This window comes from Ascaphus truei, chromosome 2 (genome assembly GCF_040206685.1).
Source record: "Ascaphus truei isolate aAscTru1 chromosome 2, aAscTru1.hap1, whole genome shotgun sequence".
In the NCBI taxonomy this organism is placed as follows: Eukaryota; Metazoa; Chordata; class Amphibia; order Anura; family Ascaphidae; genus Ascaphus; species Ascaphus truei.
The window spans coordinates 68,747,938-68,773,802 of record NC_134484.1 but is presented as its reverse complement, the minus strand read 5'-3'; the positions used below and the strand labels follow the sequence as shown (position 1 = coordinate 68,773,802).

The 25,865-nt window shown below is 42.3% G+C and overlaps 1 protein-coding gene across 2 annotated transcripts in view; it reads left to right on the top strand.

The window, feature by feature from the left end:
- CPQ (carboxypeptidase Q) overlaps window positions 1–25,865 on the top strand; it is a 219,985-nt gene that overhangs the window by 25,841 nt on the left and 168,279 nt on the right. The window lies entirely within an intron of this gene.

Sequence of the window (25,865 nt, the reverse complement as noted above, 5' to 3'; positions counted from 1 at the left end):
CTGCAGACGCACTTACCAGAACTCAGTTGAATTGGGGGGGGGGGGCAGTAGTAAGTGTGTTGTGTATAGAGGTGCAGTGTGTGTGTGGGGGTGTAGAGGTGCTGTGTTGTGTATAGAGGTGGGGGGGAGAGTGTAAAGTTTAGTAAGTGGCTGCATTTTTGATTGTGGCTGCAGTGTGTGCGTGTTATGCTGTTCTATGTGTAGCAGAAGTTTGTGTGAGTGTAGAGCTGATGTGTGTGTGTATAGAGCGTGTGTGTGTGTGTGTGTGTGTCAGTAGCAGTGTTTATGGGTGTAGCATGTGTGTGTAGCAGAAGAGTTTGTGTGTGTGTAGTGTTGCTGTGTGTGTGTAGTGCTGCTGCGTGTGTGTAGAGGTGCTGTGTAGAGGAGGTGCTGTGTTGTGTGTCTAGAGCTCCAGTGTGTGTGTGTGTGTGTAGAGGCACTATCTTGTGTGTGGTGTGCTGTTTTGTGTGTGTGTTTGTAGCAGCAGTTTGTGTGTGAGCTGCTGTGTGTTTGTGTGTGAGCTGTTGTGTGTTTGTGTGTGAGTGTGTGTGTACACAGAGGGGGCAGCAGTGTGTGGATATAGATATCTGCAGTGTAAGAGTATATAGAGGTGGTTTCATGTATTTACCATTTTATTTTAATAAAAAAAATCTATTTAACTATACAAAAGTGTCTATTATTTGTGAAATAAGCCTACATTTAGCCTATAATAGTAATAATCCCCTCAGAACATGGCATTACTGGCCAATAATGCCCTGGCTGGGTTAAAGTCCCTCGACTTCGCCTCGGGCCTTCAACTCTTCTAGCCAAGGCATTATTGGCCAGTAATGCCCTGTTCTTCAGGGATTATTACTTAAGTATAGACAGTGAACATAACCCCATAGCATAGTGAGTGTGGGAATAAAAAGAATAGTCCGAGTGGAGTATTGTGCTTCTGGGTGCAATAACATTTTGGGGACATTATAGAATGTTGTACCAGGAAGTAATACATTGAGCGTTACCTCTCGTTTTCAAGTATATCCTGTGCACATGGTTATGGTGACCATATTCGGTTACATTAAGTGAACAAGGGTAATACATTCAATTTACAGAAATGTCAGGACAGTTAGAGATAACATGATTTATGGTCTTATATAACGTTGAAGACTTGAAATTACTTATACTCAAGGCGGCTTTGAGATTCTCTGGTAGGTTGTTCCAGATGTGAGGTCTAGAAAAAGGAATCAATTTGCTGTCTTATAGATCAATGGACATTGTAGTTGAAATAAAACGATTTCCCACTTTCAATGTCACATTTATGAAATAATATAGAGTAGTGCATAATTAGGGTGACCAGATTTTGAAAATGAAAAACCGGGACATTTTTTTTTTTTATATAACAGTTTATTTATTGTAGTACACTTATACTTACGACCATTTCTCCTTGTTACATAGTTGTGTGTGTGTTGACCTCACTAATCGAACAAAAAAACCCAGATGTGAATGATTCTGAACCCCTTAACCAGTGTCAGGATGCCCCCTCTTCACAATTTCTAAAGCAGCAATCCCGCCTGGGATCTTACCTGATCCGCAGTCCCTCAAGGTACTATACTGGAGGGGAGGTGTTCCCTACCTGTCTTCCGAGGTCTCCCGTGTGAAACTTGAGTCAGATCTGGAAGAAAGAAGGGTAGGTTACTTCGGTGTAGGTATACGGCAGTTAAGATAAGACAGGGAGGGTGAGAGAGACAGAGAGAGAGGGTGAGAGAGAGAGAGAGGGTGAGAGAGAGAGGGTGAGAGAGACAGAGAGAGAGAGGGTGAGAGAGACAGAGAGAGAGAGACGGAGAGAGAGAGACGGAGAGAGAGAGACGGAGAGAGAGAGACGGAGAGAGAGAGACGGAGAGACGGAGAGAGGGAGAGAGGGTGAGAGAGACAGAGGGGGAGAGAGGGTGTGAGAGACAGAGAGGGGGAGAGAGGGTGAGAGAGACAGAGAGAGAGAGAGAGAGGGTGAGAGAGGGTGAGAGAGAGAGACAGAGAGGGTGAGGGAGAGAGCGGGTGAGGGAGAGAGCGGGTGAGGGAGAGAGCGGGTGAGGGAGAGAGCGGGTGAGGGAAAGAGCGGGTGAGGGAGAGAGCGGGTGAGGGAGAGAGCGGGTGAGAGAGAGGGTGAGAGAGAGGGTGAGAGAGAGAGAGGGAGGGATACACACACACGGGTACACACACGGGTACACACACACGGGTACACACACACACACTGGTGTACACACACACACACACTGGTACACACACACTGGTACACACACTGGTACACACACACACACACACTGGTATACACACACACTGGTATACACACACACACTGGTACACACACACACTGGTACACACACACACACACACTGGTACACACACACACACACTGGTACACACACACACACACACACACACACACACTGGTATACACACACTGGTACACACACACACACACACGCACACACACACACACACACACACTGGTACACACACACACACACACACACACACACTGGTACACACACACACACACACACACACTGGTACACACACACACTGGTACACACACACACACACTGGTACACACACACACTGGTACACACACAAACACTGGTACACACAAACACACAGGTACACACACAGGTACACACACACTGCACACACACACACACACACACACACACACACACACACACACACACACACACACACACACACACACACACACACACACACACACACACACACACACACACACACACACACACACACACTGGTACACACACACACACTGGTACACACACACACACACACACACTGGTACACACACACACACACACACACACACACACACACACACACACACACACACACACACACACACACTGGTACACACACACACACACACACACACACAGACACTGGTACACACACACACACACACACAGACACTGGTACACACACACACACACACACACACACACACACACACACACACACACACACACACACACAGACACTGGTACACACGCACACACACACACACACACACACACACGTACACACACACGTACACACACACGTACACACACACACACGTACACACACACACACACGTACACACACAGACACTGGTACACACACACACAGACACTGGTACACACACACACACACACTGGTACACACACACACACACACACACACACTGGTACACACACACACACACACACTGGTACACACACACACACTGGTACACACACACACACACTGGTACACACAGACACTGGTACACACACACACAGACACTGGTACACACACACACACACACTGGTACACACACACACACACACACACACACTGGTACACACACACACACACACACTGGTACACACACACACACTGGTACACACACACACACACTGGTACACACAGACACTGGTACACACACACACACACACACACACACACACACACACACACACACACACACTGGTACACACACTGGTACACACACACACACACACACACACACACACACACACACACACACACACACACACACAGACACTGGTACACACACACACACTGGAGTACAGACAGAGGCAGCCACGAGCAGGCGGCTCCCCGCCTCCCCCTACACCCACCAGCGGGCAGAGGTGGGGAGACACTGCGCAAGAGCCAGGAGCGGGCAGACACACACCACATGTGCTCTGCCGCAGGAAGCGGAAGCCCGGCCCCCAGGCACGCTGGCCCTGCCCCCTCCCCGGCACCCTTCCTTCCATCCATTCCCACTTGCCGGGCCTTGGTGAAGGATGATGCCGGGGGGGGGGGCGGGGCTTAATGCCGGGACGCAGGGGATTGGCCAACAAGGCAGGAAACTGCCGGGGGGGGGGGGCATTTTAAAAAAAATACTTACCAGCCGGGCTGCTGCAGTCTCCTCCGCGCCGCCGCAGACTCGCGCACAGCGCACCGCAGCTTACTCGCGCACCGCAGCTTACTCGCGCACCGCAGCTTACTCGCGCACCGCCGGCGACAAAAAAAAACAAAAACGGGGACACATTGAGGAAAATCCGGGACATTTCCGGTACACACAGAAAACCGGTACAGCTCCCGAAAAACCGGGACTGTACCGGCAAAAGGGGGACGGGTGGTCACCCTATGCATAATGTCATTCATTTTACAGCCCAGATCCACAGAGCTACTGTAATAACGCATCGTTAAAAAATTGTGTAAATAATGTGCGTTATTTTTCGTCAGGTTAATGCATTAACGTATGCCAACAAAAACTAATTATATGCAAAAATAAGGGATGTTGTTTAACTTGTTAGCATAGGCTTTACGTAATGTTAAGTTAGCATTACCTTGCGCGAACTTCTAATAACATGGCATACTGTAAGCATGTCTCGCCTAAAAGTGGCTTCACTCATCCAGACATGGAATAGGTGTTTAACTAAAGTTAGAGTAATGATATTTCATGGTTTGGATGTGAATAACACAAAGTCAAGCTATGACTTAACACAAGTATTTAACGTAATGTTTAACGGATTGTTGGGGATGTACATTGTTTGGCATATCATTAATGCGACCACCCGTTATAGTTCAAGCAATGCACTTTCTAAACAAAAATAGTACTTAATACTGTTATTGTGCTTTGAAGATGTCCGTTAGGTCAATAAGGGAGCTCTGTTTAACTGGCACCAAGATGGTGTTTCAAGTACATGTAGCCATGCCAGTCCTGGCTACTTGTCTGCCATGTCAGTTTTAGTAAGTCCAAAGCATTACCAGGCATAATCCTGGGTTTCCCCCAACCTCAGGCAGCCTCTCTGAGTGACAGGAGTGGAGGTGGAACTGGGTCTCCGGGTGCAGGCTTGTGCCCTCCCCCTCTGTGCTAGAGAGGAAGCCATTCCAAATTATAGTCAGTTCCAGTCTCTCCCTCAAGGGATTGAGACGAGCCCTCAGCCCCTCAGGGGGCTGAAGAGAAATACCAGCCTGCATGGTAGCAAGGGCCAAATCTCCCAGAGGGGGGCAGGGGAGGGAGAGGGGGGAAAAGCAGCGCTACGTACACTATGTACATGTAACACCCCTACTCTCACCCCCCCCCCCGCCTAAGGGAGATCTGGCAGTACTTGTAGTGATGTGGTGCTCACCTGCTGGGTTTTCGGAGGTCTGAGTCTCTGCGTTGGCATGGGGAAAAGCACAACAGGACAGGCTTTCAGGATGGTGCATCGCCTCTATCCTGCAGGGCTCTGCCAGAAGCAGGGTTTCATCCCCACGGGAACCTTTGTAGTAAGTGCAATCACAGACCAGGAACAGCACAACTTCTTTATTGATGGACCAGCTCATATATCAGCCTTCTCATGCAAGAGAGGTGCAGTCACTTAGATCTTCAAAGAGCATACTTCTCGCAGCATGCATCTCTTTCAATGGTCAGAGCTGTACTCGCAGGACCATTTCTCTGAACTTGGCCCTCCAGGAGCTTGAGGCCCCTGAGCTAGTCTTTATCCCCTCACCCCCTGATGGGATGAGATAGAATCCTACCTACTCACTAAGGAGCAGGCTACACTGGGAGACTCAGAACAGACTAAATGTGATAGGGAGCCATCTTTTATACCAGGGGAGGGTCCCACTCCTAAGCTCCAGTAACTGGGCAGCACTACTGAAGTGAGCCCACCCCTCTGGCACGTGCTCCAACGGTTTCCAGACTAGCATCTGGAAATCGCAACAAAATAACATCCCAGTGGGGAGACACATGCGGGCTCATGTGGGAGGAACCCCAACACTGCCTGTTTCTTACCAGGACTTGTAATGGTAGGGCCGGGAATATATATAGTCAGGGGTACTGGGCTACATACATATCATCATTGGGGTTATTCATTGAACTGCAATAATATCGATTGAGGCACTATCCGCTGAAACGTCTATTGAAGGGCATGGCAGTTTCTATGCGATAGTGCCCGATCAAGGACCCGCTTCCAAAAATGGGCCTGTCACAACATGTAAATGAATCCCTGATCTGGTGGGAATAAGAAGAAATTTTACAGTGTGGTGTAACACTGCTAGACCCAGAATTAATTTTGCTGACAACAGGCGCTGGGACAAGTTGGGGGGCCCCAACTTGTCTCTCTCTCGGACCGAAGGAAAATGGCCAGTAATGAGTTAAGACATTACCACAAATATTTTAGAAATGATCGCAGTGGTGCAAGTGATTAAGCTTTTCCCTTTTGATTGATCTATTTTTTTTTCTCTCAAGCAATCTCTCCGTGGTACCGTGTCTAAGAAAATAAGGGTGAACAATGTCTCCATATTAGCGGTACATATTCGGGTAAACCTAAATTCACAGGCAGACTTTCTAAATCTGCAAACTGTGGCTTTAGGGGAATTGTCTCTATCGGACATCTTTCTTGAGAGTTCAGAAATGGAGGAGACCTCAGGTTGATTTGAGGGCTTCAGGCAAAAACAGGAAGCTAGAAGCATTTTATTCAATAATGTCTCACCTAGAAGCCTCTACAGGTGCCCTTTCATTCACGTGGGAATTTTGGCTAGCCTACATCTTCCCTCCAGTATCTCTAAAACCACTGTTACTCAAAGATAAAACAGGACAAGGCAGACGTAGTGGCTATCATTCTGTTTTTTGAAAATGCAGAACATGGTTTCCCCTACTCATTAGTATGCTATGGGATACGTTGTGGAAGTTACCAGTGATTATAGGTCCTCACTAGGGCCATATTTCATCTCAAACCAGAGAGTTTGGCTTTGATGGCTTGAAGGTTGAGCTGAGCCTACTACACAAAGGCTTATCCAAGAAAGTTATTAAAACTTTAATGCAGGCAAGAACGGCCTCTACTTCTAAAGTGTATCACAGAATACTGTATGGCACTGTTTCCATCATTGGTGCAATCACTCTAATATTGATTATTTGAATCCAACTGTAGCATGAATCTTGGAATTCTTACAAAGAGGTTTTGACTTGGGACCAAGTACCAGTTCATTAAAGATCCAAGTCTTATTGAAAAAGCAGTTGGCCACCCTAGGTTTGATGGCATGTTTTTTTTCTAGTGATGTACCGGATAAAGCCACTTTCCCTGTGGGATCTGCCCCTTGTTTTACAAGCTCTCACAAAGCCTCAGTTCGAGCCACTCCAACCAGCTTTGCTGCCGAATCTAACTTGGAAGATGGGGCTATTGGTGACTGTCATGTCTCCTAGGAAAATTAACTAGCTACAAGCTCTGTCAATAAAAGAGCCTTTCATGGTATTCCATGACAAAGTAGTCATATGACCAGTGCTCCAGTGTTTGCCTAAAGTCTTGACATTTTTTCATTTAAACCAGGAAATGTGATATTGCTTGGTGCCCACTGCCATGGATTGCTCAGGAAAAGAGAAAATTGTTTCACACGTTTACCATAATTTTCTTTTCAGGAGTAATGTTCCATGGCAGTGAGCACCCAAGCATTAAGACCCACCTTCCAGCTGGACTAAAAACAGATGAACGATTTGCACATATATATCCTCTTACAGGTGCAAGTCTTTAATCTGTCCTAGCCCAGGGCTAAGTGGGAATGTGGGATTTAACCCTTGGGGGCACACTGCCATGAAACATTACTCAGGAAAAGAAAATTAATGTTCCATGGCAGTGCGCCCCCAAGGGTTAAATCACACCTTCCCACCTAGCCCTGGGCTAGGACAGATTAAAGACTTGCACCTGTAAGAGGATATATATATATACTGTATATACTGTCTTTAATCTGTTTTTAGTCCAGGTGGAAGGTGGGACTCAACGCATGGGTGCTCACTGCCATGAAACATTACTCCAGAAAAGAAAATTACGGTAAGATTATGAAACCATTTTCTATTTTCTCTAGCATTGCCTCTGTAATTCATTGTAAATTTGCCTATTGTGTTGCACCTAATTAACTCTTAGTTTTTAGTACCCATGCAAGTAAATTGCATGTAATACGTTTGATCGACTCTGAGGCACTTAACCTTTAGATGTACAGGGTACATCATGCTATTTATGCTATTTATGCTCGTTTTCTCGGGTTATCCTCTAACCATTATCATTACTAGCTGGAGGGGCCCTGGAGCACTGGTTTTATGGCTCTGGCAGACAGACCGCTGTATACTGAACTACAGTACAATCCAATACTGACTGTATATTGAGGTCTTTAGAATCTGATCTTTCATTAATGGAAATATTGTAGTAACATTTTACTTTTATTTCTGATTTATGACAGCCATTTATGACCGTTCATGGCAGTCTCACTTGAATAACTGTTAATGGTGGATAATGGCTAAAACACTTATTTTATTGTATTTATCTTAACCTTTCAACTCTGAGTGGAACATGACATGCCCAGCTTGATTTCATTTTTCACCTGTTACAATTATGCATTTTTCTTGCTTTTAAGTTGACAAATGTGATTATTTAACGTAAGCGTTTACCAGTGGATGTCTTGGATAGTATAGTTTTTAATACCGGACTTTCTGATGATAAAACTATGAGATGTATTATTGGTATATCTGTTGGATCCTCACACATTTACCATATTTCACGTGCATCCCATTTATTTAGAACAAGGTGAGTGATTGCAAAAAGCATGTTTTTGCTTTCCAAATTTGGCAGATTATCATATGAGTCTTTTGGGTGAAGATGAATAGTCTGTATTATTGTGTCCATCCTATAATGGAAACACAAGACACACATACAAAAATTCATATATGTTTTATTTCCTATGTTTAATTGCACAGGTTCCGAGGAGACTTTGCAGTCTATTGCCACACATGATTGCTCTTTATCTTAGGGCAGCGTTGTGCAAATTGGGGGCGTGACCCCCAGGGGGGACGTGAGACTTCCTGCGGGGGGTGGGGGGCACAGTTTACAGAGGCCCCGCGCACTTCCCGAAGGCACTTAAATTAAGTGCAGGGGGAGCTGCAGGGCCTCTGTAAACCTTTTCTTACCTTGGCTCCACACGCGTCGCCATGGCGACGCGGCGTCAAATTATGCCGCGAGGTTATGTGACGTCACGTTGCTATGGCAACGTGACGTCATGACGCCGGAGCCGAGGAAAGTGGGGGTGAGGGGGGCGCGGGGGTGAGTTGACCGCCGGTAGGTGGGCGCAGGGAAAACCGTTTGCTCCCCCCTGCCTTAGGGCATCAAGAACACAGATATAGCAGGTGCACTGGGAGAGTATAATCATCTTGTTTAGAAATCCACCTGTAACTTAATCCATCCCTTCTAAGGTATACAAATGAAAATAGGTACTTCCCTCTCAGTCAATAATGCCACAAATCGGTTCTTGTTCCAATAGTTTATTCAGAGACAATAGAAAGCAATCTGCATCATTTAGGTCTTTACAGGCATTCTCAGTTATGAGTGAAGAGCTGCAATTTCAGTTGGTATCACTTTAAGCATGGTTGTCAGCAGTTCTGATTTCAATACATACAGATAAAAGCTTTATACATCATCCACAGACATCTGGACTTGCCAAAATATAGGCTTGCCCCAATATCAACCGTCTCTCTCTCCAGCTGTGCCCTTATCCGTATATGTTCATTAACACCTGCTAAACCATCCTGTATTCCCCAACATTCTCTCACCGTCTCATTAATTTCCAAAGGGCCTCTTTGTATCATGAGCTTGTTACAGTTCTCTGCTATTCCTGTAGTTTAACTATTTAGGTGCTAGCTATGCAGTTAGTGTGAATACAAACAAAAACCGGCTCCCTACCTGTAACAAAGCTGTGCACAAGGGGGGAGACTATAGAGCCTGTTACAAATACGTTCTTTACATCAGTTATGCACGTATAGGAGATTGCAGTACAGTACATGCATTAATAGGTGGAAAAAAGGTAGTGCTTCACTTTAAGTACATTTTCGTTTTACATACATGCCCTGGACACATTACGTATGTTAATGCGGGGTATACCTGTACTCACAAGTTCATAATGCAATTCTCCATTTAATGTGACAGCCAAGAACAGTGGTAAGACGTTTCAGGTGCAAAACGTTGTCTTTCCACTGTTCTTGGCTGTCATATTAAATGGAGAATTGCATTATGAACTTATGAGTAGAGCTCTACTTTGTATCTCTGTCTTAGTGGAGACTTGTACTTTGAAGAAATTGTTTGTTTATGGTGTGTTGGCTGCACAAGCAGGATTCTCCTCGCCTGAAATGGTTTTCCAGCACTTTGGAATCAAGCCATGATAATACCTTTTTTAAAAATGTGATTTGATTCTGGATCTGCAATTCTATGCAATTTGCTCATTTCGTATGTAAATCGGTAAATATTGCAAATGAACAGTATTCACAGTCAGAATTGAACATTAAGGCATTAACATTAACAAAAGGATGCAAATTAAGCTTTACTCCTATTCATATGAATGGAAGCTGAGGGAAGCAGCATCAATCGCATCATATACAATAATCTCTCTCCGGCTCCACCTATTTTATTTATATATTTTTTTTTACCAGGAAGTAATACATTGAGAGTTACTTCTCATTTTCAAGTATGTCCTGGGCACAGAGTTATGATGACAAATAATACATGGTTACAAATACTGTTACATAAGTGAACAGGATATACATTATATACAAGACATTGTATGCACAGTTAGAGATAATATATATTACAGGCGTATATAGCAGTTACAGACCAGATTAAAATGTGAGACAGCTTTAGTTTTGAAAGAACTTAGACTGGTGGCAGCTGTGAGAGTCTCCAGTAGATTGTTCCAGTTTTGGGGTGCACGGTAAGAGGAGGAGGAGTGGCCGGATACTTTGCTGAACCTTGGGACCATGAACAGTCTTTTGGAGTCAGATCTCAGATGATAAGTGCTGCATGTGGTAGGGGTGAGGAGCTTGTGCAGATAGATGGGTAGCTTGCCCAGAAAGTATTTGAAGGCAAGACAGGAAAGATGAACTTTGTGCCTAGACTCAAGTGATGACCAAGCTAGTGCTTTGAGCTTTTCGCAGTGATGTGTGTTGTAGTTGCATTGAGAACAAAATGGCATATTGAATTGTAGAGGGTGTCAAGTTTGCTAAGGTGTATTTGGGGTGACGAGCCGCGAACTGAGGTGGGGATAGTGAAACACCGACCTTAGACCACGAAGCCGGGTCCGGATTGCGTAGTCCGTAGTTGTGCGTAGCCGGGTCGGGGTTGGAGAAGGCAGAGTAAACGTATTCCATGCTGGGGTCCGGGCAGGAGGCACAGGAGTGATGGTGGTTATCACAAGCTGGGGTTGGCATTAGGAAACTTCAGCATAGGTGCTACAGCGTGATGAAGGCTTCTGGAAGGGGGACAGGAACAGGATGTAGAGAAGGCCACTGGGAACATGAGATGCAGATGGACACGGAAACACTGAGGACTTCAGTGTAGCCACTTCAGTGCGATGAAGGTGAAGCCTGCCAGGGACAGAAAGATTAGCACAGGGGCTACAGCACAGGAACGGCCTTTGAATGCAGGAGGTTTCAGGATAAGAAAAGCTTCAAGACCACACAAGAAGGCCAGGTAGAGCTGCTTGTGGCAAGCACAGTTACATACAAGAAGATCTATGCTCAGCCACTTCCTGGGGTAAAGGGCTGACCCTAAATAGCATGGGAAGCCAATAGGGACAGAGCTGCATAGCAGGCAGCATGAAGCACACTGCAGTGTAATTCCAAGAGCAGGTAATTCTGATTGTCCAGTACAGCGAGGGCTTTGCCTGGAAGCTCTATAGTCTTGTAAGTGTGAGTTCCAACCAAAGCCAGGACCGGAACCCTTACACGCCATAGTGGATGATTGGCATTAGCATCTGCTGTGCGATACGCTTTCTGACCAGCAGACTTAGGGAGGATTTGTTCCTGTAAAGAAGACCTAGTTTGGCATAGGTTTTGGATGTCAGGGTATCAATGTGCATCCCGAATGTTAAATGGGAGTCAAACCATATGCCCAAGTAATTAAAACTAGTAACAGGAGTTAGGGTGGTGTTAGCGTTGCTTCTGATCTGGAGCTCAGTCATTGGAAGCTTTACAAATTTAGCCATGATCCCAAATAACATTATTACAGTCTTGTAAGTGATTAAAAACAGTTTATTTTGGGATATCCCATTTTCAAGTTTCAAAAAGTCCGATTGAAGTATGTGTTCAAGGTCGGAGAGGCTATGGCTGTGTGTATATAAAATGGTGTCATCTGCATACATGTGTATTGAAGCTCCCTTACAAGCTGTAGGATGATCATTGATGAAAACAGAGGAGAGTAGGGCCCCCAGAACAGAGCCTTGGGGGACACCACAGGTGTTATCCAATCTCTCTTCATGTTGCTTATGTGGACTGCTCAATCAACACATACAGTACTCTCCTATAATAAAGGGAGAAGAGGAAGCTGAAGCTGGCCCAATGAAGATTTCAAATGTCTCAGGCGACCTGAGGAGCAATAGACTGGCCAATACAATAGTTGAAATAGACCTGTGAAGCTACCAGAATAATTGCCAATCATTCTAAACACGTGATTGAGACAAAATTACCTGAGGTTTAGATACTTTTACTACTATTTAGTTTTAAACACCTGTTATCGATGATATAAGTACATATGATGCAGGAAAAACAACTGTTGCAAGAGCCTACACAAATCCCTGCTAAATGACTTTATACCAAAATGGAGTCATTCAGCCTGTTGGGAATTCCCACAATATTTTGACTCCTCCATGATAATAGCAGTCCAATGGGGAGATTGAAAACTTCACTTTTTGGTATTGTGTCAAAGTTTTGAATCGCGCTTTTTCTTTGTTCCTTTATTTTGGGGGAGTATTTTATTGGAATTTTTCATTGGTTCTTTATTTGTAAGTACCATCACTTAAAATCCACTTTTTTACATTCTACATGTCTTATCCAGTGCTTGGGCTCCTTTTTTGCATGTTTTAAGCATGTTAGATTTAATTTCTTCTAAATCATATTAACTGCAGTTGCCAATGTTAAAATTAAACGTACAGATCTAGACTAAGTGGCTTAGTTTCTGAGCTTGCATAGGAAGCTTTCAGTATGCTGTATATCATTCTTTATCTTGTAATGACTCCCTTTTCTTTATCTTTTAGTTTGGAAAATTCTATTCTTTGTAAATTTATTATCACTTTTCTGTTTGCTCTTTGTTAGGCCTCCTTAAAATTGTCCTTTTGTACTTTCTTTCATGCCTCTTTTATGATTTGATTGATTTCTTAAGTTGTTTTTTTTAATTTATTTTTTTGAACTTGGTTAAATGTGTTCTTTGAGTGTTTTTATTTCTTTCCGTTTGTATCAGCCTACACACATTTTCTACTCATCATCTTTCTTGCATGTTCTTTGTTGTCGTATTCACTTTCCACAATATCCATTATATCACTACATTTTCCTGCATTCAACTTCTATTACTTCAGTGCTAGAGGGGCATAAACCATGTTTGTAATTCATGTTGCTTCCCCTGATCTTGAGTGTCCTAATTGCGTATTGTTTTGTGATACTGTATATAACGCCCCATATACAGTTGCAGAATAAGAACATTGCTGTGTATGAGTAGCACGCCAGCCAAGTAAATATAGGCAAATAGCAAGGAGCGTGTGGGGGGTGCAATCACTTAGTGTTGTAACTTGATGGAAGGAGTGCTTGTTGTGGTCACTACAGTTGCTATCGTAATTGCTTAATTGGGCAGGGCAACACAAGATGAAAACATAAAAAAGATTGTTTAAAAACCCTTGCCAAAAACGCTTTTAAGGGTATACCTAGGTCTGTCCTGATAAGTGCTCTAGTCGTGCGGCTTCAATGGTTGAAGGCTTAAGCTTAGGTTGGGGTTGCAGAAGTTTTAACTTGCAGGGGAACAGGTGCCACCTCCTTCAGTGTGGGTGAGATTCTCCTGGTGTGGCCAAGGTCCCTAACCCTGGTTACCCCTTGATGGGAGACCAACCTGTGTCTCCTCTGACAGGCTTACCCCACTTGCGATTCCAGACTACACTCGATGCAACCTCCTCCTTATTAACTACCCCCTTTACTAGAACATAATATAGTTCTAAAGGAAAAGGGCCGTACAATAGTATGGGTAATTCATATTGTATATCCCACAATGATGGCTACATAAAGATTCTGCTTAGAGAACATTGGTCAAAAAATGTTTACTGGCCATTCCAGTAATTACTGCCGCTATTCACACTTTCCATTCATAGTTTCAGATGTGGTGGTGATAAGCAGATTTATGTATCAATGTAATAAGTATTAAAACAAGAAACAAAAGTCCAGAGCAACATCCAATGTGACAAAAATACACAGTGAAATAACTATATATCTCTTAGAAAAAATGGTCATTTAATTAACCCGTTGTCCAAAGTGTATACGCCAAAGGGTTAACTAAATTAGCCTTTTTTCAAGAGATATATAGGTATTTCATTGTGTATTATTGTCACATTGGATGTTTCCCTGGAGTTATTTTGTTTCTTGTTTTATACAATTAGCCACGCCCTGTAGCACTCCGTTTGTCACGTATATATATATATATATATATATATATATATATACACAAACGCCCCTCTTTTGTAGTGCTGACGTCTGTCTGGGATCTTCCCGACACTGTCTTCTAGGGTTAATTATATGAATAACCGGATCATACAAAGTATTATGTTGTTTAACTCAGGCTTCTGCCTGCTTTATTTTCATCCCAGTAATGGACTGCAGCTTTAACAGGTATAGGCCGGAGGCACTCAGACATGAACCTTCAGCGGTTTACTTATATCACCATTATAACATTTCACACACTGTCACTTTTAAGAACCAAAATAAATCAAATAAAGAAATCCTATCCCATTCAGGGATCTAACTACACAGCAGAATCAGCCTCTCTAACTGCTGCTGGGCCAACTAACCTGGTTCCCCAACTTAAAACAATGCCCTCTCATTTAGGGTCACTAGATACAGTATACAGTCTTTTGATACAGCAATAAACATTTGTTTGTCTTATCTGTTTGTGGTGGGAACTCGGTCCCAAGTGTCCAGGCAAATCCTCTAGTACTGTGATACTTGAAGGGGGCGTCCTCCCCGAACTGGATGCAGGGGAGCAGCGACACCCCCAGCCCCAGGCTCTAAGAAGAGAGACTGTAAAGCAACCCTCTCTGCTCTAAATACATGTGCTAGTGATTTGGAGAGCAGGTGAGGGAGAACTAGACACATTGTAAACTGTGGTCTGAATTTTCCATCCACCAGCCTGAGTAAATGTGAAGCTGTGGAATGGATCATTTTGCACTATTCTTGCACTTTCTGACCTAAAACGGGGCAGAAAGCTGCCTAACATCTTTGGACTATGTCACAATATATATATATATATATATATATATATATATATATATATATATATATATATATATATATATATATATATATATATATTGTCACAATATGTCACAATATATATATATATATATATATATATATATATATATATTGTCACAATATGTCACTATATATATATATATATATATATATATATATATATATATATATATATATATTGTGACATAGTATATGTCTTTTTATATATATATTGTGACATAGTATATGTCTCTTTTTATTTTTATATATATATATATATATATATATTTATATATATAAATAAAAAGAGAAAAAAGAAAAGTGTCCCACTGAAAGCACTCAAGCAAAAATGATAATGAAATAAAATGTTTATTTATGGACATGGAGAACACTAAACAGATATAAATTTAAAACAATCCCCAAAGGATCTCTGCAGCTGTGAAAATATACAGAATATCAAAGTAATACTATGATCCTAAGTAAATATAGAAAAAAACAGACTCTTGCTACTTAGGTAAAAAAAGAGAAATAAACTCCTGAGATATATAAAGACCGTCCGGTCAAAATATTATTACAACAGCTGTATGCTGTGAACTATTAACTGCTGATAATAGTAATTGCCAAAACAGTACCACCTAGGTCACCAAGAAAACAAATAAATAACATGAGGTCACCACTAATGAAATAAAAAAAAGTCATTATGTATACTTGCAGATCATCATGAGTATAATATCCTTGTTATAAAGTCCTAGGATTGTATGAAAGGCAAAAGGTTGGTAATATTGTTGCAGAAAGAGTTCACAGCCGATGAAAGGGATCCAAGGGGAGTACACACAAAGATGAGCCAGACGCGGCGTTTTGCACCCTTTGCTTCTTCTAGGGGCTTAATAAAGTAACGTCCAGTTAGGGTTTAAATACACAAAACCAATTAGCGTTGTCCAATAAGGTTGTGAACAGAGAGCATAAGCAGCTGATTCATGAGAAGCAAAGTGACGCTACATACTGGTAAGATGGTCTAACCATCATGAGATGTAACCAAAGTTCCTATTGGTTCGTCATCGAGCATTGCTCCAATCAAAGCCGCCCACAAATAACGTTGTACTTAGTCTCGCGAGTGCACCGGCAATAGCAGTGAATATATAATGAGCTGTTGAAGATTATAACGTGTCATCATGATGAGGTACGTAATTGTAGCAAGGTAAACGCCTCCCGTTATATCATCCAGGAAAGGTTCCGTTTCAAAATTTAATCTATGTTAGCTCGAATACCATCACAGAGCCCGCAGTGCCCACATAATCTCGCAAGTGCATTGGCAATAGCAGTGAATATATAATGAGCTGTTGAAGATTATAGCGTGTCATCATGATGAGGTATGTGATTGTAGCAAGGTAAACGCCTCCCGTTATGTCATCCAGGCGAGGTTCCGTTTCAAAATTTAATCTATGTTAGCTCGAATACTATCACAGAGCTCGCAGTGCCCACATAAAGTGCATACAGCATCATCCTGGACAGGGCAGTGGAACAAACAGCTCGATACCGCCAGGAAAGAGAGTAATCTTTTATGAAGATTTTCATTTCTTGGGAACTTGCCAAACAAGAAGGATTGGGTCAGAGAACGAAAAGCACAAATTAGTAAATATAAATACCAGAAGTTACTGTAAGAAAAATCCGTTGCACAAATAAGTGTCAGAGAAGTACAGATTCTTTAACTAAAGTGTTAATTACATAGAGAGAAAGAAGGAGAACACACGGGCTATGAGGCCGTTTAGATAAAACAAAATGTGTAAAATTGTGATTGAAATTATGCAATTTAAGCCACTGTGTAATAATTGTAAAGGTATAAATTCCTTAATGTATGATTAAATGTGTTACATATATCAAAATAAGAAAGTGTATTGTTTTTATTTATATTTATTAAGGAAAATTTCATAGCTATTCCAACTATAGAGACCCCGTAGATATAAAGTTCTAAATAAATTGTGTAATAATTGAATTGTTTAATAATAAATGTGCAAGCTAAAATAAATTAATACAAATAAATAATACACAATAAAAAATTGTATATCATATATGAACTCCCTGGTGGATATATCAGGAGGAGAGAAAGAGAGGACATTATAAATTACAAAAACATGGCATAACCTGTATATTCATTAAGGCCATGAGGGAGGAGTGTGCCCAATGTAAAAATCCACCGGCACTCTCTCTGCAAAAGACGCCTCTCTGAATCTCCGCCCCTTAACCCCAGAGAAACCTGATCAAAGACAAAAGCTGATAGTAAGCCTGGATTGGAGTTATGAAAGATTTTAAAGTGTCTTGCCACTGTGGTTAATTTCTTGCCCCTAAGGATATCCTGCTCTGCGTTTTTGATGTTCCTAACATGTTCAAGGACGCGGAAGCGAACTTCCCGCGTCGTCATCCCAATATATGTTTTAGAACAAGGACATGAAAGAGAGTATATTACTGCCTTACTCTTACAATTTAGAGGCATTTTAATCTTAAATGTCCTTGAGTTCTGTGTATTGAGGAAGATAGATGTATTCATCATATATTGGCATGCTGAACATGTTTTACAGGCAAGAAATCCCGGGGGCATCCTTTTGGAGAGGAAATGGGTAACCTTGTTGACACTATAATGACTCCGAACCAATTTATCCTTTAGGTTCGGAGCTCTGCGTCTTACCTGATCCACTCTTGGCCCTAAAATTTGGAATAAATCTGGATCGGATCGCAACAGATGCCAGTGTTTCTGGATAGCCTGGCGATAGCACTGCCAGTTCCTGTCGTATGTGACAATAAACCTGATGTTCTTGTGATTCCCAGAGGAACAGTCAGTAAATAAAGGCAAAGGTGAAACCACAGTAAATCTGTCTGCAAATTTCAATGAGTCCTGCTCCTCTCATGTGCAAGGGGTGTCTGTGGTTTGACCTTTGCCTTTATTTATTTGACTGTTCCTCTGGGAATCACATATACTCAGTGCTATACAAATAAGCTGGCTTTATTCTTTCTATTTTGTGTGTGGGGTTGTTAGATTTTGTTTGGGACTTGATTTGGTTCTTGTGGGTTGTGGGGACAGGGAAGTACCCCTCTGTTCCTTTGGAGCGAGGGGGACGGGCCTGATGGAGGGGTGTTCCCCAAAACTTTGCCCCCCTGGTGTATCCTTTTGTTGCACCCATTTTTGTATTGTCTTGTCCCCCTTTTTTCTTTGTTTTCCCCTCTCCCCTTATCCCTTCACTGGACTGCCTATGTTTATTTATTTTTTAGTGGCTGTGGTACAGTATGTGGTTCTGATTTTTCTGATTTTTCAGTTCTCTTGTGTATACATTAAATTATATGTTTTTTGGTATCATTCCATCTTTGACCTATGATTTCTATAGACAGTGAGTGCTGGATAGCTTGGATTATTGAATATTATTAGAGGAATTGGGTCCTCTTCTCTCCTTGGCACCCTGCATTGCATATATACTAACTACTATTGCTTTGTGAGTGTTTATCAGTAATTTTGACCTGTATAATGGTGCCAGCACACCATTGAAGCTCTTATTTACTGTATTAGTGTGGCAGCCCTGTAGTTCGGTGCCCCTTTACTTAGCTACCGGTGAAGATCCCCTCTATTGTGCCACCTTTCTTCTGATGATATGCAGATGTCTCTCCGCTGGGTTTCTGCTTTCACGATTGACCTGCAAGGCTCCCTTTAGTCAGTGATTGCTAACTCGTGTGTATCGCAGCCTGGCTCTTCACCACCAATGGTCAGTCCTGTGATCCCTCAGGATCTAGCAACCCTGCCCTTGCGTGCTCTACCCAGGACTCTTAAAGATCTAATTTCATAGTCCTGCTTCTCCAGAGTCCAATCTCATTTGCTGAGGCCCGGTCAATCACAAGTCACATCCTCCTGCACCGGAAATGGCTCCCTGAAGCCGCACAGCATTCTGGGAGTTGCAGTTTCTTATTGCAGGCAGGTGGCACATACACTGCTGCATACATTTTACAGGGTTCACATATATATAAGTATTTGTGGCACAAGATCTGGTGAGGGGATGCATTCTCAATTGAGCTTTGGTTCTAGAATAACTCTTTCACAACAATGCATTGCAGTGCTTCTCAAAACTCTTCTCAGTGTCCTGAACCAGATCAGGTATGCTACTATGGTGTGTGTTATTGGTTGGTGCACTTAGTGAGGTAGGTACCTGCCGGGTGCTCCATTACCTGGGCACTCCGACTGGTAACTGTACAGGATCCGCCGATCCAGCGATGGTGTCTGTCTCTGTGATGGGTCCTCCTCTGCAAAAGTGGTATCCAGCTGGAGTGTCCCACATACAGATAGTCTTTATACCTTGCAGGGTGATTTGATCCCAGACCACAATCCTCAGAGTTGTGCAGCATTGCAGCTGTCCCTGAACTTAAGCAGCTAATGGGGCAGTGTCCCTACCCAAGGGGCCTGTCCCTGTAGCAGCCACAATCTTGATATCGGAGTTGGGGCCTATCAGGGGGTCTCTGGCCTAGTGCAGGGGCCACAGACACCCTGCACATACAGCTTCCCCTATCTGTCTCCCAGCTCAGACTAACATGGTCCTGAAGCGACAAACTGTATCAGTCTTCCCTTCCAGGGGAAGCTGCAGCCCTATTGGCTCTCGCGCGACATGTGACCTGCCCCAGAGGTTCCTGGGATATGTAGTCCCAGCTTGGAGCCTCTTCCTATTGGCCGCCGTTCGTGCGCTTGGCACTGCGCATGCGCAACATTGTTCCGAGCCACCATACCTGCCGCACTCACTGCGCATGCGCAACTATGCGCAAGATGGCCACGCCCTACACCAGGATCTGCCGGAGCCTCCGGCGAGCTCGTCGCCAACCCAGAACTTCCAACAAAACCTCCCGCACCTAGCCTATGTGTGCGCATGCAACCGGTGGTAAGGGGGTCCAAGGGAAACCCTGCTATATAAGGAAGGTCCCTTTGTGTGCCATTGCATTAGTTTAACCCAATACTTGGATAGGGAAGAGGTAAGAAAACCACTGAAATAGAAGTACAAAAATATATATCAACTACATTTATTGAAGAAGATTTATAGTCTGCTTATGAAGTATTTCATGCAACAGATATTTAATACACCTGATTCTGGAATACTGGTTATTCAATTCCTTCAGTAAAATATCTGCCATGCAACATTTGCTAATATTTTCCTTTTCTTCAAGCACATGGCACAAGAGAAGGTTCATATTGTTTTTAGTATAATTTATGTGGAGAAACATAAAATTATTTTCCAATGTATACTGTTTTTTTCATGAGCTCCTTGCTTTCTGGTTGTTGCAGTATATTGAATTGTATGTTGCTTTCAGCCTGACTGAAGTTCCTTTGTATTGTACATTTATGACCTAACTGTGTTCTGCTTATCTAAAAATGTTATGGTCATGTCGTTAAACTACCTACAATAAATGGCTGATACAAAAATGCTGTTCAACAGAGTAGCTATGGGCTATGCCAGAGGTGCGCAAAGATTTTTGGCTGTGCCCCCCCCTCCCCCAGTGTCTTGGTCCCTGCGCTCACGCTCCACCTCCAGAGTGACCCTGTATCAAATGATGCTGTGGGTCACGTGACGTCACGTGACCCCGCAGGGCCATTTGACGTGCGTTGTCATGATGACGTGGCATGTCACATTACCCCGCGGCGTCATTTGATGCCACGTTGTCATAGCGATGTGAGCAGAAGCCGGCTGAATCCCGGTAAGTACAGGTTGCAGAGACCTCGCGCGGTCCCCTGGCATTTAATTTAAATGCCTCGGGGAAGAGCGTGTGGCTTCTGCAACCACCTACGCCTTCCCAGAAAAATCACGCGCCCCCCACTTTGCGCACCGCTGGGCTATGCGATCTGTAGGATTGTCCACTGTATTGCTGATCTGTAATAATTTAGGTATCTATTCACCAGTTGCTGGACTAATTAGTACAGTATCTTGCCTGCTATTTTGAAATCATTCAGATGGTAACACACATAGGTAATGGTGACTTGTGTTGTGTATGAATTGGTTATACGCAAAGGTCTGTAGAATCAAATGCGAATAAACCACTACTCAGTTACAGTGTTCGTTCCTTTCTCTTTTTATATTGGTTTGAAAGCATATACAGTAACACTGGCTATTTCCTTTTTAGAGTTGTATGCTGATAGCACCAGTTTTGTTTTCAACTGACTGATTAAATACTACAAACAATCGTTACTGTCCCTATTACTGTTTCTCTATCTGGTTCAGTTGTTTTCTGTCACCATGTCTGATTAATATCTAACTAGTAGAATATGTGAGGATCAGCAGATTATTTTCCCAGTGAGTTTATTTACAAAGTCTCAGTTTCCTATTCTTTAGAGGTAGACTTTATGCTCCCTATAATTTTAACATAAAGAAATCTGTATGGTCATCACACATTTCAGATAGTGCCTGAAAACAGCACAATTTCATTATCTAGTTACAGTATATCCATTTTTTCATTGATCTGTTTATTTTTAATATGTGTTAAAAATGTTTTATTGGGACTCCAATTTCTTCCAGCTACAAAATGGGCAAAACTCGCATATAAAAATCATTCGATTTATCCAAGGAACTAAAACCGGACTTTTTTCTCTCTCCAATAAATGTGTTTTGCAGCTGGGAGACCTTAATACAGGAACCGTATATTGGTTTATATCCATTACCGTGACAGGAATATGAAGAATGTTTGTATCCACTTCCAGTAAATCAGTTTATTGCAATGGATTACTTTACCCTCTATGCAAATTTATGATTCAACTATTGAACTTGTCTGGCTATTAAAAACAAACTAAAGTGAATTCATAATTAAGACAACTGCATGTGACTGTGTCTACCACTTGTACGCTGAACAGTAACTTTTGGGATTTAAGTGACCTGTGGATCCATCCTTGAGTGTTTTCTCTTTAAAGCCGCAGTGTAATATCTTTAATGCAATGGGCACAATGTGTTTCCTGGACCCAGATTACCCTAATTTCTAACAGACACGGCCTCTTTCAGCAGTGATATTAGCAGTTGGCTACGTCGGCCAGTGAGAAAGGAGAAAATTGCACATTTTAGAAATATTTTGCCCATTTATTATTGCCTCTATAGCAATCATGTTTGTGGCAGATACACACGTACTGTAATCAGAAGCTGTAACAATGACGTTACAGTGGCGGCCGAGCTGACTCTAATGCGGCCGCCACCGCAGTTTTAAAATAGCGCGGGCGGCGCGCGGGCTGTCTCCGTTTCGGCTGGTTTTCCCGAGCCTCGAACGCTTTCAATAGTAAACGCCATTAGCGGGAAACTCCGTTTTTAAATGGAGAACGGACCCGCAGCTTGCTCGCTACGATCCCGGCAAGCTTCCTGCAAGCTTTAGACTGAGCTTAGCCGGGACAGTATATGTTATGTTAAGATTTTAACATAAGATTTAACCATGAATTTATATGCCTGTAGCACATGAAGGCTGCTGATTGTAAGACTAGGGTAATCCTGCTCTAGGAGACCTCTTCAATCAAACAAAAAAACAAGTCTGCATGGTAAATCCTCCTTTAATGGACAATTACAATTTAGAAGTTGGCTATAGAAAACATCACATATTTTAACAGGGGATGTATTTATTATTAAATTTGGCCTCTATTTTATAATAATGTTCTTTTATGATTATTTTATTTTTTTTACAAATATTGAGCTTCATTTATCGACAGCAAATGCACATTATCTCCATGGCAACCTTTTAGTTTTAGCACTGTACATATTATGGCAATTTTGAAGGAAGCAATTCGGAATCAAAGGTGTAAAAAGCTTACTCTGTACCTGCTTTGCAAATGGATTAAACCATCATAGTGTGACGGTTCAAGGCTCAAACTCCCTTTCCTCAGACCCTACACCTGTATTCATACGGTGACAAACATCTATAAATACCCCTAGGGGGTTAATACCTCAACCAACACCACCATCTATGAGACAAGAAGGGGAGCAGTTCCATCTTCCGTGTTTTCATAAGGGAAGCAGCGTCCGCTATGAAACGCGTTGGATATAGCTATTGTGTACGTACTTGCCTTTACCTATACCATAAAAAATGTTTTGGGTATGACGGTTCACTTTTGAGATTTTCAATCTAACGCCAGCTCAGAGTTGCCTTGTGCAGTGATGTAATTCATAAGTGCTCCAGACAGGGTCACGTCCCTGTTGAGTGTGAGATTCTATCTACATTCACCCGGGACTAGTGGAGCGTGAGAGTGCACACTCCTGCGACTGTGATTGGAAGCTATCCTTACTGTACCTGAGTTGATGTCCACACTGCTACAGAGATTATACCGTCACCTGCATGTACCACCACCAGCCAGCTTTACTGGGTGCCTGTGCGAGGATCCATCTGCATTGGAGATCACTTCCTAATGGTTTTTATACCACACTGCCTATATTGAATGTTTATGTTGTATGTGCATTCATTACCCCCTTTTTTATACCAATAAAATATTTTTGATACTACACAATGAGAGTTTGCGCTTTTCTACTTTTTCCATATTCCAGATTTTATGTTTGAGACTTGATCAGCAGCAACTCTATCTACCAGGGAAGTTCCTTACATTTTTTGCACAATCACCAATACATTGTTTTTGACATACTTCTTTTATTCATTTTGTATCAAGTGCTTCATGCACTTTCAACCACTTTACAACACTTAACTTTGTAATTTTGAGTGCATGACTTTTTTTTGTTTTTCACATTAGGATTGTACCTGCTCTGCAAATAGATTAAACAGAGTAAGCTTTTTACACAATTGATTCCTGAGTGCTCCCTTCAAAATTGCTCTAATATGTACACTTCGGGATCCAGCATTGAGACGCCAGGATTAGCAGAGAGTGAGCACCAGTGAGAGAATACCTCATCAATACATTTGTGCGTAATGGAGTGCACCAATGAACATGACACCCCAGTGGCACGCCATGTGAACGTCGCTCATAATGGTGATTAAATGTCGGACCTTTATGGGCATTGACCACCGTAGGAGCAACATGAGAGGAGGTGACATAGATAACAAACTCCTTAGGTGTGAATCCGAATGGATTTATAGATTAAAGACATTAAATCCACTAGGACTCAATGAGGGTTTCACATACACTTCGTTCATATAATCAATATCAATGTATCATTTTAGTGTGTTTATTCCCTATTGAATTGTCAATGCACATTTTTCTGGCATAATATTTATTATTACAAACTTCTACTGACTGAAGATAAATCCTTACTATCAAATCTGATTAATGTGTCCAAATAGACACATTTGGAATAGGCTGGCTTGAACCATAAGGTATCAACAATGAGTGAGCTTGTGTTGAGGTTCTCACTAGTTACTTTAATCTGTATAGCTAATATTCAAACTACATCACCGAAATCATAAGTATTGGACTTAATATGAAGAGCCACATTGACATGTACACATCTTGTTGTACTGTCGCATAGCCTCAGACACGTATTCATATATCCATGTTATACATTGAATGTAAAAACTCAGCAAAAATCCTTATCTTTGAATATTTGATTGCATTTATTCTTATATGTTTACATGAAGTGTATTGAGGATAGTGCGAGTTATTACTACATTGCAGCACTTCATTGGCTGTACGAGCGCTATGACATCTGATAGCCGATTGGAGTATCGTAGCCATGGTAACGAGTAACGCTATTTAAGCCTCTGCAAGCGTCTTCTCCTCACTTACCTGCCTCTGACAAAGCTCCGCCAAGGAGAGAAATGCGTATGGCGTATGACGTGTTGACGTCATGACAGGGAAGTACTGAAAGTTCGTGTCCACTTGTATGCACAGGTCTCCTTGTTACATTTGTATCGCACTGTGTTATATTCATGTGATGTTACTTGTCATATTCTTTGGCTATGTCTATTACCTATGCCCTGCCTTCCCTGTTTGAGGGCTCTCTATAGAGGTCAGCAGTGTGCATTTACACAACTGCGCTGTGCTCCACATGGTTTTTTATAATGATCTAGTCTAGCAGAGGTTACATACTCACCTGTGTAAAGCAGCATCCATTTGTAATTATTTACTTGGGGAACCACCCTAGTTCAATTGTACTGTATGTATGTAACATTTATGTCTCCAGCATTGTAGTTTTCTGTGTATTCTTATTAGATTAGCATTACAATTATGCAGTGATGTTAGAGTTGCGCTATGTTACTCATGGCTTTTATTATTAGATAGCTATCACAGACTAGAGTGGACTAGACTAGAGTGGATTTGACTTTAGCAGTTAATGTTCTAACTAGTGTTCATATCCTGCCACAGTGATAGAGTACATATTATCTAAGTACTGTACCTGTGCATTGCCTTTGATTCTAAAACTCTTCACAAATTGATCAGTCTTACTAATTAAAGGTTTACTATTATCTTTATAGTGGATACAAGGACACAGTTCATTACCTGTCATTTTACTGTTTATTTTTAAACAAACGCACTTTAAATAAAAAAGCAAGTGTAGACATATATTATTTTAATACCATTAAATGTTAAACTTTAACAGCTTTGGTGTGCACCAGTAATGTGTTTCTTTTA